Source organism: Anomaloglossus baeobatrachus, chromosome 5, assembly GCF_048569485.1.
Source record: "Anomaloglossus baeobatrachus isolate aAnoBae1 chromosome 5, aAnoBae1.hap1, whole genome shotgun sequence".
Lineage (NCBI taxonomy): Eukaryota > Metazoa > Chordata > Amphibia > Anura > Aromobatidae > Anomaloglossus > Anomaloglossus baeobatrachus.
Window position 1 is genome coordinate 229,310,614 of NC_134357.1, and position 15,563 is coordinate 229,326,176.

At 44.7% G+C, this 15,563-nt stretch overlaps 1 long non-coding RNA gene across 1 annotated transcript in view; it reads left to right on the forward strand.

Moving 5' to 3' along the window:
* LOC142311079 (uncharacterized) overlaps positions 1-13,643 on the forward strand; it is a 30,912-nt gene extending 17,269 nt beyond the window's left edge. Inside the window, exons 2-3 of the long non-coding RNA XR_012754238.1 lie at positions 7,520-7,638; positions 12,581-13,643. This is a non-coding gene — a long non-coding RNA (uncharacterized LOC142311079). The remainder of the gene's footprint in view (positions 1-7,519; positions 7,639-12,580) is intronic.
* The last annotated feature ends 1,920 nt before the right edge of the window (positions 13,644-15,563 follow it).

A 15,563-nucleotide genomic window follows, 5' to 3' on the forward strand; every position in this document is an offset into this window, starting at 1 on the left:
ATAAGGCCCACAGCGCAACCGTTAGGTAAGTATTATAAAGTGTTTTTTATGTTATATCCCCGGCCTGGGCTCTTATATACAGCATGTTAGAATGCTGTATATACAGTTAGGTCCAGAAATATTTGGACAGTGACACAATTTTCGCGAGTTGGGCTCTGCATGCCACCACATTGGATTTGAAATGAAACCTCTGCAACAGAATTCAAGTGCAGATTGTAACGTTTAATTTGAAGGTTTGAACAAAAATATCTGATAGAAATTGTAGGAATTGTACACATTTCTTTACAAACACTCCACATTTTAGGAGGTCAAAAGTAATTGGACAAGTAAACCAAACCCAAACAAAATATTTTTATTTTCAATATTTTGTTGCGAATCCTTTGGAGGCAATCACTGCCTTAAGTCTGGAACCCATGGACATCACCAAACGCTGGGTTTCCTCCTTCTTAATGCTTTGCCAGGCCTTTACAGCCGCAGCCTTGCCATTGCAGAATGTTCCACTTTTTTGCACTCATGAACTCCTGGGTAGCTTTGGCTGTATGCTTGGGGTCATTGTCCATCTGTACTATGAAGCGCCGTCCGATCAACTTTGCGGCATTTGGCTGAATCTGGGCTGAAAGTATATCCCGGTACACTTCAGAATTCATCCGACTACTCTTGTCTGCTGTTATGTCATCAATAAACACAAGTGACCCAGTGCCATTGAAAGCCATGCATGCCCATGACATCACGTTGCCTCCACCATGTTTTACAGAGGATGTGGTGTGCCTTGGATCATGTGCCATTCCCTTTCTTCTCCAAACTTTTTTCTTCCCATCATTCTGGTACAGGTTGATCTTTGTCTCATCTGTCCATAGAATACTTTTCCATAACTGAGCTGGCTTCATGAGGTGTTTTTCAGCAAATTTAACTCTGGCCTGTCTATTTTTGGAATTGATGAATGGTTTGCATCTAGATATGAACCCTTTGTATTTACTTTCATGGAGTCTTCTCTTTACTGTTGACTTAGAGACAGATACACCTACTTCACTGAGAGTGTTCTGGACTTCAGTTGATGTTGTGAATGGGTTCTTCTTCACCAAAGAAAGTATGCGGCGATCATCCACCACTGTTGTCATCCATGGACGCCCAGGCCTTTTTGAGTTCCCAAGCTCACCAGTCAATTCCTTTTTTCTCAGAATGTACCCGACTGTTGATTTTGCTACTCCAAGCATGTCTGCTATCTCTCTGATGGATTTTTTCTTTTTTTTCAGCCTCAGGATGTTCTGCTTCACCTCAATTGAGAGTTCCTTAGACCGTATGTTGTCTGGTCACAGCAACAGCTTCCAAATGCAAAACCACACACCTGTAATCAACCCCAGACCTTTTAACTACTTCATTGATTACAGGTTAACGAGGGAGACGCCTTCAGAGTTAATTGCAGCCCTTAGAGTCCCTTGTCCAATTACTTTTGGTCCCTTGAAAAAGAGGAGGCTATGCATTACAGAGCTATGATTCCTAAATCCTTTCTCCGATTTGGATGTGAAAACTCTCATATTGCAGCTGGGAGTGTTCACGTTCAGCCTATATTATATATATATATATAATTGTATTTCTGAACATGTTTTTGTAAACAGTTAAAATAACAAAACTTGTGTCACTGTCAGAGCCCGGTGGTAATGGCAGCAGCTTATAGCCAAAAAATGTGGTGACCAGTTCCCTTTTAATTAGCCATTTTCCCTCCAAGGTGTAATGTGACTCATTAGTGTTACAAGTTGAACGAGGAGTAGGGGTGTTACATTTGGTGTTATCGCTTACACACTCTCTCATACTTGTCACTGGAAGTTCAATATGGCACCTCATGGAAAAGAATTCTCTGAGGATCTGAAAAAAAGAATTGTTGTTCTACATAAAAACGGCCTAGGCTATAAGAAGATTATCAACACCCTGAAACTGAGAGGTAGCACTCAGAACAGACTATGCCATGGTCAACCAAAGGAGTTGAGAGCATGTGCTCAACATCATGTCCAGAGTTTGTCTTTTCAAAATAGACATATGAGTACTACCAGCATTGCTGCAGAGGTTAAAGGAGTGGGGGAGGGGGTCAGGCTGTCAGTGCTCAGACTATTCGCCACACACTGCATCAAATTGGTCTGCACGGCTGTCATCCCAGAAGGAAGCGTCTTCTAAAGATGATGCACATGAAACAGCGCAAACAGCTGAAGATAAGCAGACTATGGACATGGATTACTGGAACCATGTCCTGTGGTCTGATGAGATCAGGATAAGCTTAACTGGTTCAGATGGTGTCAAGCGTGTGTGGTGGTAATGAGGTGAGGAATACAAAGAAAGTGTGTATTGCCTACAGTGAAGCATAGTGGTGAGAGTGTCATGGTTTAGGGCTGCATGAATTCTGGCAGCTGTGGGGAGCTACAGTACATTGAGGGAAACCACGAATGCCAATATGTATTGTGATATACTGAAGCAGAGTATGATCCCCTCCATAAACTGGGCCACAGGGCAGTATTCCAATATGAAAATGACCCCAAACACACCTCCAAGATGACGACTGACTTGCTAAAGAAACTGAGGGTAAAGGTGTTGGACTGGCCAAGCACATCTCAAGATCTAAACCCTATTGAGCATGTATGGGTCTCCTCTAACAGAAGGTGGAGGAGTGCAAGGTCTCTCACATCCATCAGCTCCATGATGTCGTCATGGAGGCGTGGAAGAGGATTCCAGTGGCTCCTGTGATGCTCTAGTGAACTTCATGCCCAGACAGTTAAAGTGAACCTGTGACCAGATTTTCCTCCTATATGCTGCCACCATCACCAGTAAGCCTTTTTATACAGCATTCAAGAATGCTATAAATAAGTGCCCAGGCCACGCTGTATAACATAAAAACAGCTTTTGGGCTGTGTGCGCACGTTGCGTACTGACATGCATTTACGCTGCGTATAGCACTGTAGTGTAAATGCATGCGTCCTGCGTCCCCAGCACAATCTATGAAGATTGTGCATGATACGTGCGCATGATGCTTTTATGAACGCAGCGATTTGGGTGCTAAAATTTTGACCCAAATCCGTGCGTTCATAAAAGCAGCATGTTAATTATTTCTGGATGCAGCTCCCACTGTGTCTATGGTGGGGCAGCAGCCATAGCGCATGAAATCGGCTTTTTTAAAAAAAAAACCCTGCATTCATTATGCAGTCTTTCTGCAGCGATTTGACGCGCACATGTGCTGTCAAATCACTGCAGAAATTTCAGCAGTTATGAGCCCTTTAATTATACTCACCCGCAGGGTGGTCAGGTCCGATGGGCATCACTGGTCTCGGTCCTGCACCTCCTATCTTCCTTCCATCGCTGTCCCCCTTCCCTGCTCTATGTGGATGACGCGTCCTACGTCATCTACACACAGGCCACCGTTGTGCATATGCACATTTACAATTTGATCTACGCTGCTGAGGGCAGATCACTGTATTGTAGTGTGTCTGCGCGGGCGGTCTTTGACCTTTCCCCTCGTCAGCACATTACAATGCTTTGCTCTGCCCTGAGCAGAGTGCATGTGCACAATGGCGGTCTTTGTGTGGACAACGTAGGACGCACCATCCACATGGAGCAGAATGGCAATTGCAAGAAGATAGGAGGCGCTGGACCACTCCTTACCCTGTTTCCCCGAAAATAAGACACAGTCTTTGTGCTTTTTTTCAGGGCAAAAAAAAAAATATGTCTTATTTTCAGGGGGTGTCTTATTCTCGAGGAGAAATGGTTGGGGGTAAGTTTACCCCCCACAAAAAGCAGACCCCCCCCCCCCATCCCAGGATCGTCATACTTACCAGCCCAGGGCGTCTGTATGGCTCCCAGATCCTTCTGTGATCTCCCATCAGGTACGCTGCACGCCTCCCCTGCGTCTGGCTGACATCAGATCACACACACACACACACACACACACACACAAACACCCACCCCACTTCTTCCCACCCACCCCACGATCCCAGCAGCTGTGCTGCACGCCGTGCTCCTCGGCCTCCTGCCGACACTCACAGATCCGATCGCTTACGTTCACACACAGTCACACATCAGACAGTATGCTCGCACACATCTGATCGCATACACTCACACACACACCCCACTTCTCCCTGCGCCTCACACACAACATCCGGAGATACCACAAGCTTCCGGCCATGTGATCCTCTGGCAGGTCCTGGAAGGTCACTGCACCATAGTATCGCCGCCGAGAAGCAAGCGATATCACTGGATGTTGTGAGTGCGTGGATGCGATCTGATGTGTGTGTGAGAGTGAGTGAGTGTGATCTGATGTGTGTGTCTGTTCTTATGTGTGTGTGTGTGTGTGTGTGTTCCGCCGCTGCAGGACCTTGATGCGCTCACCTGCTCCCGGTCGACTTCTGTTGAGTATGATCGGGGGTCTTCTTTCTTCTGTCTTCTCTCTTCTGGGGGTGCCCGCTGCCTATAATGAAGTGTCCACTGCATGACACTTCATTATTGACCGCAGCTATGTCTTATTTTCAGGGGATGTCTTATATTAAAGCATCCCTGAAAATTCCTGCTATGTCTTATTTTCGGGGGACGTCTTATTTTCGGGGAAACATAGTAGGTGAGTATAATAAAAGCTGTTTTTTACATTATACAGACCAACCTGGGCACTTATATCCAGTATTCTAAAATGCTGCATATGAAACCTGACTGGTACTGGCCGCAGCTTATAGGGGAAAAACCTGGTCACAGGTTCCACTAAAGGCATTGCTTGATAATAATAGCGGCCACACAAAATATTGACACTTTGGGCACAATTTGGCCATTTTTGGTTAGGGGCGTACTCACTTTTGTTGCGAGCGATTTAGACATTAATGGCTTTAAGTTATTTAAATGTACACTGTTATACACGCTGTACACTGACTACTTTAGATTGTATGAAAGTGTCATATCTTCAGTGTTGTCCCAAAAGATGATGGAAAATATTTACAAAAATGTGAGGGGCATACTCACTTTTGTGATATACTGTATATATATTTTTTCTAAAGTAATACAATAATCACTTTTTTTTTTTAGCTCTTTTTGGGGATTTGAAACTGTGATTGCTTGATTATTCAGACAATAGACTCCACATACAGTGTGGGTACGGAAAGTATTCAGACCCCTTTAAATTTTTCACTTTGTTTCATTGCAGCCATTTGGTAAATTCAAAAAAGTTCATTTCTTTTTCTCATTAATGTACACTCTGCACCCCATCTTGACAGAAAAAAACAAGTGTAGAAATTTTTGCAAATTTATTAAACAAGGAAAACTGAAATATCACATGGTCAGAAGTATTCACACCCTTTGCTCAGTATTGAGTAGAAGCATCCTCCTTTTGAGCAAGTACAGCCATGAGTCTTCTTGGAAATGATGCAACAAGTTTTTCCACACCTGGATTTGGGGATCCTCTGCCATTCTTCCTTGTAGATCCTCTCCAGTTCCGTCAGGTTGGATGGTGAATGTTTTTGGACAGCCATTTTCAGGTGTCTCCACAGATGCTCAATTGGGTTTAGGTCAGGGCTCTGGCTGGGCCAGTCAAGAATGGTCACAGAGTTGTTCTGAAGCCACTCCTTTGTTATTTTAGCTGTGTGCTTAGGGTCATTGTCTTGGAAGGTGAACCAGAGCACTCTGGAAGAGGTTATCTTCCAGGATATCTCTGTACTTGGCCACATTCATCTTTTCTTCAATTGCAACCAGTCGTCCTGTCCCTGCAGCTGAAAAACACCCCCATAGCATGATGCTGCCACAACCATGTTTCACTGTTGGGATTGTATTGGGCAAGCGATGAGCAGTGCCTGGTTATCTCCACATATTCTATCTTTGTCTCATCAGACCAGAGAATCTTATTTCTCATACTATGAGAGTCCTTCATGAGTTTTTTTGCAATGTTTATGCGGTTTTTCATATGTCTTGCACTGAATAGAAGCTTCTGTTGGGCCACTCTGCCATAAAGGCCCGACTGCTGGAGGGTTGAAGTGATAGTTGACTTTGAGGAACTTTCTCCCATCTCCCTAATGCATCTCTGGAGCTCAGCCACAGTGATCTTGGGGTTATTCTTTACCTCTCTCACCAAGGCTCTTCTCCCACGATTGCTCAGTTTGGCTGGACGGCCAGGTCTAGGAAGGGTTCTGGTGGTCCTAGACTTCTTCCATTTAACGATTATTGAGGCCACTGTGCTCTTAGGAAACCTTGAGTACTGCAGAAACTCTTTTGTAACCTTCGCCCGATCTGTGCCTTGCTACAATTCTGTCTCTGAGCTCTTTGGGCAGTACCTTTTGACCTCATGATTTTCATTTGGTGTGACATGCACTGTGAGCTGAGGTCTTATATAGACAGGTGTGCGCCTTTCCAAATCAAGTTCTATCAGTTTAATGAAACACAGCTGGACTCCAATGAAGGAGTAGAACCATCTCAAGGAGGATCACAAGGAAATGGACAGCATGTGACTTACATATGAGTGCCTGAGCAAAGGGTCTGAATACTTATGACCGTGCGATATTTCAGTTTTTCTTGTTTAATACATTTGCAAAAAAAATGTACATTTCGTTATTTCTGCCATGATGGGGTGCATTAATTAATTAATGGGGTGTACATTAATGAGAAAAAAAAATGAACTTTTTTGAACTTACCAAATGGCTTCAATGAAACAAAGAGTGAAAAATTTAAAGGGGACTGAATACTTCCTGTACTCACTGTATGTATGTGTGTATGTATATATATATATATATATATATATATATATATATATATATATATATATATATACATACACAATTGAAACTAGAAGTTTACATACACTATCTAAAAAGACACAGGCATGTTTTTCTCACTTTCACGTTTTAGGTCAATTAGGATTACAAACATTATTTATATTTGCCAAATGCCAGATTGATGAGAGATAGAATGTTTTAAGGCATTTTTATTACTTTCTGCAAAGTCAAAGGTTTACATGCACTAAGAGTACTATGCCTGTAAACAATATAGGACAGCCCATATGATGATGTCAGGTCTTTGGAAGCTTCTGATAGGTTTAATAGCAACATCTGAGTTAATTAGAGACACACCTGTGGATGTATTTTAATGCACACTTGAAACACACTGCTTCTTTGTGTAGCATCACGGGAAAGTCAAAAGAAATCAGCCAAGATCTCAGGAAGAGAATTGTGGACTTGCACAAGTCTGGTTTATCCTTGGGGTGCAATTCCCACATACCTGAATACTCGTTCATCTGTACAAACAATTATACACAAGTACAAACAAGATGGGAATGTCCAGCCATCATACCGCTCAGGAAGGAGATGATTGCTGTGTACCAATGATGAACATGCTTTGGTCAGACATGTGCATATCAACCAAAGAACAATTATGAAAAAGCATGGAAATTCAGATTCTGTTTTTCAGTTATTAAGAGTTCAGCTACACTGGGCAGTGTATGTGTTCTTCAGTATTGTACAATTTTCACTTGGGTCATACATGTAATAATAAGACTACTATTATTCTGTAGGTGTCATTGTGATTCAGTCAGTAAGCCATGAACACCGCTCCATCATCACTGGGGCTTCTCTCAGGATACAGTTCTTCTGGCTCTGATGAAGATGAAGCAGCAGATGACAATACGTCCTGGTGAGCAAGTGTGACCTTGTTATTCTGTCATAAAACATATTTACTCAACAAAGCTTAGATGAGGGATGCCTATATTGCACATCATGCCCACTGTTATGATCTTATATTAACGAAGAACCCATCTAGCCCCTCCTCTAAATATCCTTATCTATCCTTATGTTAAACAGAAACATGTCATGTCTGGACACCTGAATATTGCTAGAGGCATTATGGGGTTCACAAGCTAAAGCAAGGTTCCAGTCTGGTCCACTTAAAGGGAATCTGTCACCAGGTTTTTAACACCTAATCTGAGAGCACCATAACACAGGGGCAGAGATCCTGATTCCAGACGTGTTTCACTTACTGGGCTGCTTAGTGTAGTTTTGATAAAATCACTGATTAATCAGTGATCATTAGAGGACTACTTGGGGTGCTACCAGGTAGTCCAGCATATTCATGAGCTCTGTATAACTGCTAGATCTGCAGTAGAGAAAACATTGATTTTATTAAAATAACAGCAAACAGCTCAGTAAGTGACACATCGCTGGAATCAGGGTCTCTGCCTCTACATTATGCTGCTCTGTGGTAGCAAAAACCTGGTGACAAATTCCCTTTAAAAGGATGGTGATGTTGAGGGGAGGTTCGATGAGGACAATTGGCCTACATTGGACAATGTTTGGCTTTTGTTGGAGAGCTTGAGTTATACTGGTACATCACAGTACTTAGATGTGTGGCTACATACACTAGGTCCAAAAACTGTACTTTTTTTATAATGTGAAATCTGTCTGTTTTCTGTAGGTATGCTTTTAGTGTAACTGGAAGAACGTTTATGGGGCACCTACTAGTTTGCCCTAACAGTGGACAAAAACTTACTGTGGAGGGCCAAGCTCACTACCGTGTTTTTCCAAAAATAAGACACTGTCTTATATTTTTTTTTGCCCCCCAAAAAAGCACTAGGGCTTATTTCTGGAGGAGGTCTTATTCTTGGAGAAACACGGTTGGGGGTAAGTTTACCCCTCAAAAAAAGCAGACCCCCACTTCCCAGGAGACTCATACTCACCAGACCAGGACGTCTGCGTGGCTCCCAGGTCCTCCTGTGATCTCCGGTCGGTGCTGCATGCCGTCCTACCCTGCTGCTAGCTGACACGCTGACACACACAAAAGATCCCAGACACACACAGCAGATCACACACACAGCAGATCTCACACACACACACAGCAGATCACCCAGACACACACACACACAGCAGATCACCCAGACACACACACACACACACACAGCAGATCGCAGATATACACAGCCGATCACAGATACACACAGCAGATCACACACATCCGATCGCAGGCACACACTGCCGATCACAGATACACACATCCGATCGCAGGCACACACTGCCGATCACAGATACACACATCCGATCGCAGGCACACACTGCCGATCACAGATACACACATCCTATCACAGGCACACACAGCCGATCACAGATACACACATCCTATCACAGGCACACACAGGCGATCACAGGCACACACATCCGATCACAGGCACACACATCCGATCACAGGCACACACAGCCGATCACAGGCACACACAGCCGATCACAGGCACACACAGCCGATCACAGGCACACACAGCCGATCACAGGCACACACAGCCGATCACAGGCACACACAGCCGATCACAGGCACACACAGCCGATCACAGATACACACAGCCGATCACAGGCACACACAGCCGATCACAGATACACACATCCGAACTCAGACACAAACAGCCGATTGTAGAAAAACACAGCCGATCGCAGACACACACACACAGCCGATTGCAGACACACACAGCAGGTCACACACACACACACACGCACCGCACTGCCTCTCAGGATTCTCCCGGCAAGAAGAGATCGGTGTCACTGGATGAGGTGAGTGTGTATGCGATCCGATGTGTATGCGATCCGATGTTTGTGTGTGTGTGTGCGTGTGATCCGATGTTTGTGTGTGCGATCTGATTATGTGTGCGATCTGATTATGTGTGCGATCTGACTGTGTGTGCGATCCGATGTTTGTGTGTGAGATCTGATTTTGTGTGTGTGTGTGTGTGTGATTTGATGTTTGCGTGTGATCCGATGTTTGTGTGTGCGATCTGACTGTGTGTGCGATCCGATGTTTGTGTGTGAGATCTGATTTTGTGTGTGAGATCTGATTTTGTGTGTGTGTGTGTGTGTGTGTGTGATTTGATGTTTGCGTGAGATCCGATGTTTGTGTGTGCGATCTGACTGTGTGTGCGATCCGATGTTTGTGTGTGAGATCTGATTTTGTGTGTGAGATCTGATTTTGTGTGTGAGATCTGATTTTGTGTGTGTGTGTGTGTGTGTGTGTGTGTGTGAGAGCTGATGTGTGCGGGTGTGTGATCACTGCAGGTCCTGCCGCTCAGCATCGGGAGTGTACGGTAATTGTCGGGTGCCGCTGTGTATAATGAAGTGTCCTGCAGTATCTGTATCTTTTTTAGCTGCACGGACACTTCATTATTGATCCGGGACTAGGGCTTATTTTCGGGGGAGGGCTTATATTTAAGCCTTTCTCCGAAAATGCTGAAAATCCCTGCTAGGGCTTATTTTTGGGGAGGTCTTATTTTTGGAAAAACACGGTATATACACTAATTGGACAAAAGTATTGGGACGCAACTGGGGGACTATAATAGAATGCCAATGTTGCCAGTTAGTTCGAGAAATTTCTTTCCTCCTAAATATTCCATGATTAATGGGCATTGTTAAAAAATGAAAGTATTTAAGATCCATACAAAATTCAGTCCAGAAGTGGCAGATCACAATAGGATAATGGGCCCGATTCATCAAAGCTTTTATGCAAGTATTCTGGCATAAAAAAAACCTTTGAAAAATCACATCATTTAGCGCAGCTCAGGACTGAGCTAAAATTTTCAACTTTGGCATACTCATGCCATTTTCGCCCAGCTCTAATAAAATGGGTGGAGATGCGGGAGAATAGGAAAGTGGCAACCGCTACTCATCAAATTCATGACGAGCGGCAGCATTCGCTATGCCTAAAGTGTCACTCTACCAGGTACTGGCGTAGGATTTGTGTCGAGGCACTCAGAGGTGCACGCACTCATCTGACACTCCTGATTCATGAAGTGGCATATGCTTTATGATGGAGAGTCTGACCCCAGCACATATTCTCATCAAGACCAGTGTGAACAATGGCAGTCTTGATGAATCGGGCCCACAGATTGGGGTAAGTTATCGAGTGCTGAGGCACATAGTGCATAAAAGTCACCAATACTCTGCTGACTCAGCTGCAGAGTTTCAAACCTCACTATCTACATCAGCCACTATTAGAGGCCTGAAAGCTATAACTAGAAAACCCCTTTTAAAATTCTCCAAAGAAGTGTGTGCTGGGGCTTCGTGGTGTGAATTTCCATGGCAGAGAAGCTGATGCAAGCCTTATGTTACGAGGAGTGGAGTGGTGTAAAGCAGAGAACTTGAAACTTGTTCTGTAAAGTAACACATCCCACTTCTCTAGCTGGCGTCTGATGTATCGGGGTTTGTCAATTGCCAGGAAAACACCACCTACCTGACTGAATTGTACGAGCTGTAAAGTTTGGGGAAGTAGGCATAATGCATAAAAGGGTTTTTTTTTCCCAGAGGTTGGCCTAAAGGCCCAGTCACACACAACGACTTACCAGCGATCCCGAGAACGTTGCGACCTGATAGGGATCGCTGGTTAGTCACTGGGAGGTCGCTGGTGAGATGTCACACAGTCAGACCTTACCAACGACGCAGGAACGATACAGGTCGCAGTAGCAACCTGTATAACGATCCCAGCAGTCACTGGGACCCTGTCACACACAGCGATGTGTCCTGCCCAGCAAATGGCCTGGACCATTCTGCAACGACTAGCGATCTCACAGCAGGGGCCTGGTAAATGTCACACATAACGAGATCGCTACTGCGTCACAGAAACCGTAACTCAGCAGCAATCTCGCTAGCGATCTCGTTATGTGTGACGGTACCTTAAGCCTTGGTTCGTCTGGAGGGATATCTTAATACTTCAGCATACCAGCATATTTTGGACAATTGTATGCTTAAAACTTTGTGCAAAAAGTTTGGGGAAGGCCCATTTATCTTCCAGCAGTACACAAGGCAAGGCCTGTAAAATCTTGGTTGGGTCATTGTGATGTGGAAGAACACGATGGACCACACAGAACAATGACCTCCACCCTCCTAAAATGTAGATTGCGAGTCTGGCCCTCTCTTCCTACATTGGTATCTGACCTCACAAATGCTCTTGTGAATGAATGAGCAAAAATCCCCCCTTACACACTCCAAAATTCTGTAGGAAGCTTTATAAGAAGAGTGGCAGCTGCAAAGGGAGGGCCAGTTTCTCAGTCATACCTATAGATGTAGAATCGGATGTCAGAAAAGCTTTTAGGTAAAATGTGATGTTGTCCCAATACATTTGTCTATGTAGTATATTCTGTGCCTAGGTGTCATAAATCAAATTAGTCATACCTAATGGGCTCTACAAATTCAACATTCTGACAAAAAAAATTTTCAGCAAAGACAAATTTTAGGACCTTTACTGTGCTGGCAGTTTAGCTTTTTTTTTTTTTTTTTTTACACTATTTGTCCAAGTATACCAAAATATCCTACAGATCTAATGACACTATAAAAAAAGTAAATGATTTTGGTTGATTCACGATTCTGTCCTATCACATTACAAAAGCTATGTGGGCCCTGAGATGTGTTATTGGTGTGGGAGGGGGACCAGTCATGTAGCCTATCCTTCATATGTCTAGCTAATTCTTACAAGAGGGAGCAGACCAGATCCTCACCTTTTATCCCAAGCTTTATGATAACCGATTATTAGAAAATATTTTTGTACTTGTGTTATTTTTATGCAGGATTTTCACAGTCAAACTAGTTACCTATTTTTGTTGTTGTTTCAGTCAGGTTGCATCCAGATCAAGTTTCTTTGCTGATGCAGCCTCCAGCAGTGAAGAAGATGAGGGGTGTCAAAAGAAAGACAAGGTGGAAGAATCTCCAGCACCTCTCCCATCTCCTTTGCCCTCCTTCAGGCTTCCCGCTCCATGTCTTGGTAGTGATAGTGGGTTGAGTTCTAGCAGTGTATTTTCAAACCCATTCCAAGATGAAAAGCAGGCACAGCTAAGCATCTTGGAAAGGCATGTCAAGCTGAGTGATGGCAATTGGGCAAAGGGTGGAAAAAGTGTCTGTCTTGCATACCAAAGAGATGGACGATGTCGTTATGGAACCAGATGCAAATTCAGCCATGGTAGTGACTTGCCTCAGGGAAGTACAGCATCTGCACAACGAGAAATGGTTGGAAGTGATTCAAGCAATAAAGTATTAGAAATGCACAGTTTAAAGTGTGCAGAAGAACAAGTTGAGGAACCCCAAAGTGATAAGGGAAAGCGGAAAAAGCCAGGACTTAGTGACACTCTGGTTCCCCCAAAAAGATCATTAAAAAGTTATCAAAAGCAAATGTCAACTGAGAGACCATGGGCGGTGTAATAAGTCTATCCCGGATCTAACTGCCCTATGACTGTTATGTATGAAATTGGGTCATAGACTCTTAGGTCCTATAGAATAATATTGTATTTATGAATTGGTTTTTTTCTCTCTTCTCCTAACAAATTTACTTAAATGTATTGTGTTATTTTAAAAATATGCATGATATTTACCTTTTCAAGCTTTTACCAAATGTAGCTTCAGTTCCGTGTGGTTACATGACAAACCCCATTAGAGCTCCAGACTACAGCATAGATTTCTATGAACTTGGCTTTGCTCCTCTTAATTGTTCTTTCATTTGATTTCTGGACTCCTGAAATCACTACAACCAGCTGCAAACCAGTATCAATTCTTGTATGTGGTGCCGGTAAATAAAAGTTAAAGGGTACTTCGGGGAGATAAAGAAAATATTTTGTACTGTGCATGCACTTATACACTGTAAAGCTGAGATGCCTAGTATGCTTGTCTTTAGAACACTTGAGTTATACAATAGCTACTCCTCACCCCTCCCGTATGGGTCGTTATGTCACACATCATTGCGCTGCATAAGTCAGCCTCCTATAATAGTCTGCTTCCGCATTCTGAGGGCACGGTATCCCAGAAGCTCCGTGCTGTACGTATCTGTCAGTCTCCTGTTGCTTCTGCAGTCTGAGAACAGGGGTAGTGGCTACACCTCTTTTTCTCTGCATAGAAGTACCAGGAAACTGACAGATACAGCACAATGATGTGTGACATAACGTCCCACACGGGAGGGGTGAGGAGCAGCTATTGTATAACTCAAGTGTTCCAAAGATAATACAAGTGTACTAGGCATCTCATTTTTATAATGTACTAGCTGTAGTACCCGGGCGTTGCCTGGGATAGTAACTGTCTCTCTGTCTCTCTCCCAGTCTTTGTGTGTCGCTGTCTGTCTGTCTGTTTCCTTGTCTGTCTCATTCCTTGTCTGTCTGTTTCTATCTCTCTGTCTGTCTTTGTATCAGTCTATCTGTCTCTATCTCTGTGTCTGTCTGTCTCTCTCTGTCCCCGTCCTGTCTCTCTCTTTCCCCGTCCTGTCTCTCTCTTTCCCCGTCCTGTCTCTCTCTTTCCCCGTCCTGTCTCTCTCTTTCCCCGTCCTGTCTCTCTCTTTCCCCGTCCTGTCTCTCTCTTTCCCCGTCCTGTCTCTCTCTTTCCCCGTCCTGTGTCTCTCTTTCCCCGTCCTGTCTCTCTCTTTCCCCGTCCTGTCTCTCTCTTTCCCCGTCCTGTCTCTCTCTTTCCCCGTCCTGTCTCTCTCTTTCCCCGTCCTGTCTCTCTCTTTCCCCGTCCTGTCTCTCTCTTTCCCCGTCCTGTGTCTCTCTTTCCCCGTCCTGTCTCTCTTTCCCTGTCCTGTCACTCTCTTTCCCCGTCCTGTCTCTCTCTCTCCCCGTCCTGTCTCTCTCTTTCCCCGTCCTGTCTCTCTCTCTCCCCGTCCTGTCTCTCTCTCTCCCCGTCCTGTCTCTCTCTCTCCCCGTCCTGTCTCTCTCTCTCCCCGTCCTGTCTCTCTCTCTCCCCGTCCTGTCTCTCTCTCTCCCCGTCCTGTCTCTCTCTCTCCCCGTCCTGTCTCTCTCTCTCCCCGTCCTGTCTCTCTCTCTCCCCGTCCTGTCTCTCTCTCTCCCCGTCCTGTCTCTCTCTCTCCCCGTCCTTTCTCTCTCTTTCCCCGTCCTGTCTCTTTCTCCGTCCTGTCTCTTTCCCCGTCCTGTCTCTCTCTTTCCCCGTCCTGTCTCTTTCTTTCCCCGTCCTGTCTCTTTCTTTCCCCGTCCTGTCTCTTTCTTTCCCCGTCCTGTCTCTTTCTTTCCCCGTCCTGTCTCTTTCTTTCCCCGTCCTGTCTCTTTCTTTCCCCGTCCTGTCTCTTTCCCCGTCCTGTCTCTTTCCCCGTCCTGTCTCTTTCCCCGTCCTGTCTCTTTCCCCGTCCTGTCTCTTTCCCAGTCTGCTTGTCTCTGTCTATTTTTTTCTTTCTTTGTCTGTTTCTAACTCTCTTTTTCTTTCCCCGGTCTGTCTCTTTCCAGGTCTGTTTCTTTCCAAGGTCTGTCTCTAGCCCCGTCTCTTTCCCTGTCTCTTTGTCTGTGTCTTTGCCTGTCTGTCTCTTTCCCTGTCTGCTTGGCTCTGTCTGTCTCTTTCCTGGTCTGTCTCTATTGCTCTCTCTTTCCCCATCTGTATTTGCCTCTCTGCCTGTCTCTGTCTGTCTCTTTCCCCATCTGTCTCTTTCCTCATCTGTCTCTTTCCCCGTCTGTCTCTTTCCCCATCTGTCTCTTTCCCCGTCTGTCTCTTTCCCCGTCTGTCTCTTTCCCGGTCTGTCTCTTTCCCGGTCTGTCTCTTTCCCGGTCTGTCTCTTTCCCGGTCTGTCTCTTTCCCGGTCTGTCTCTTTCCCGGTCTGTCTCTTTCCCGGTC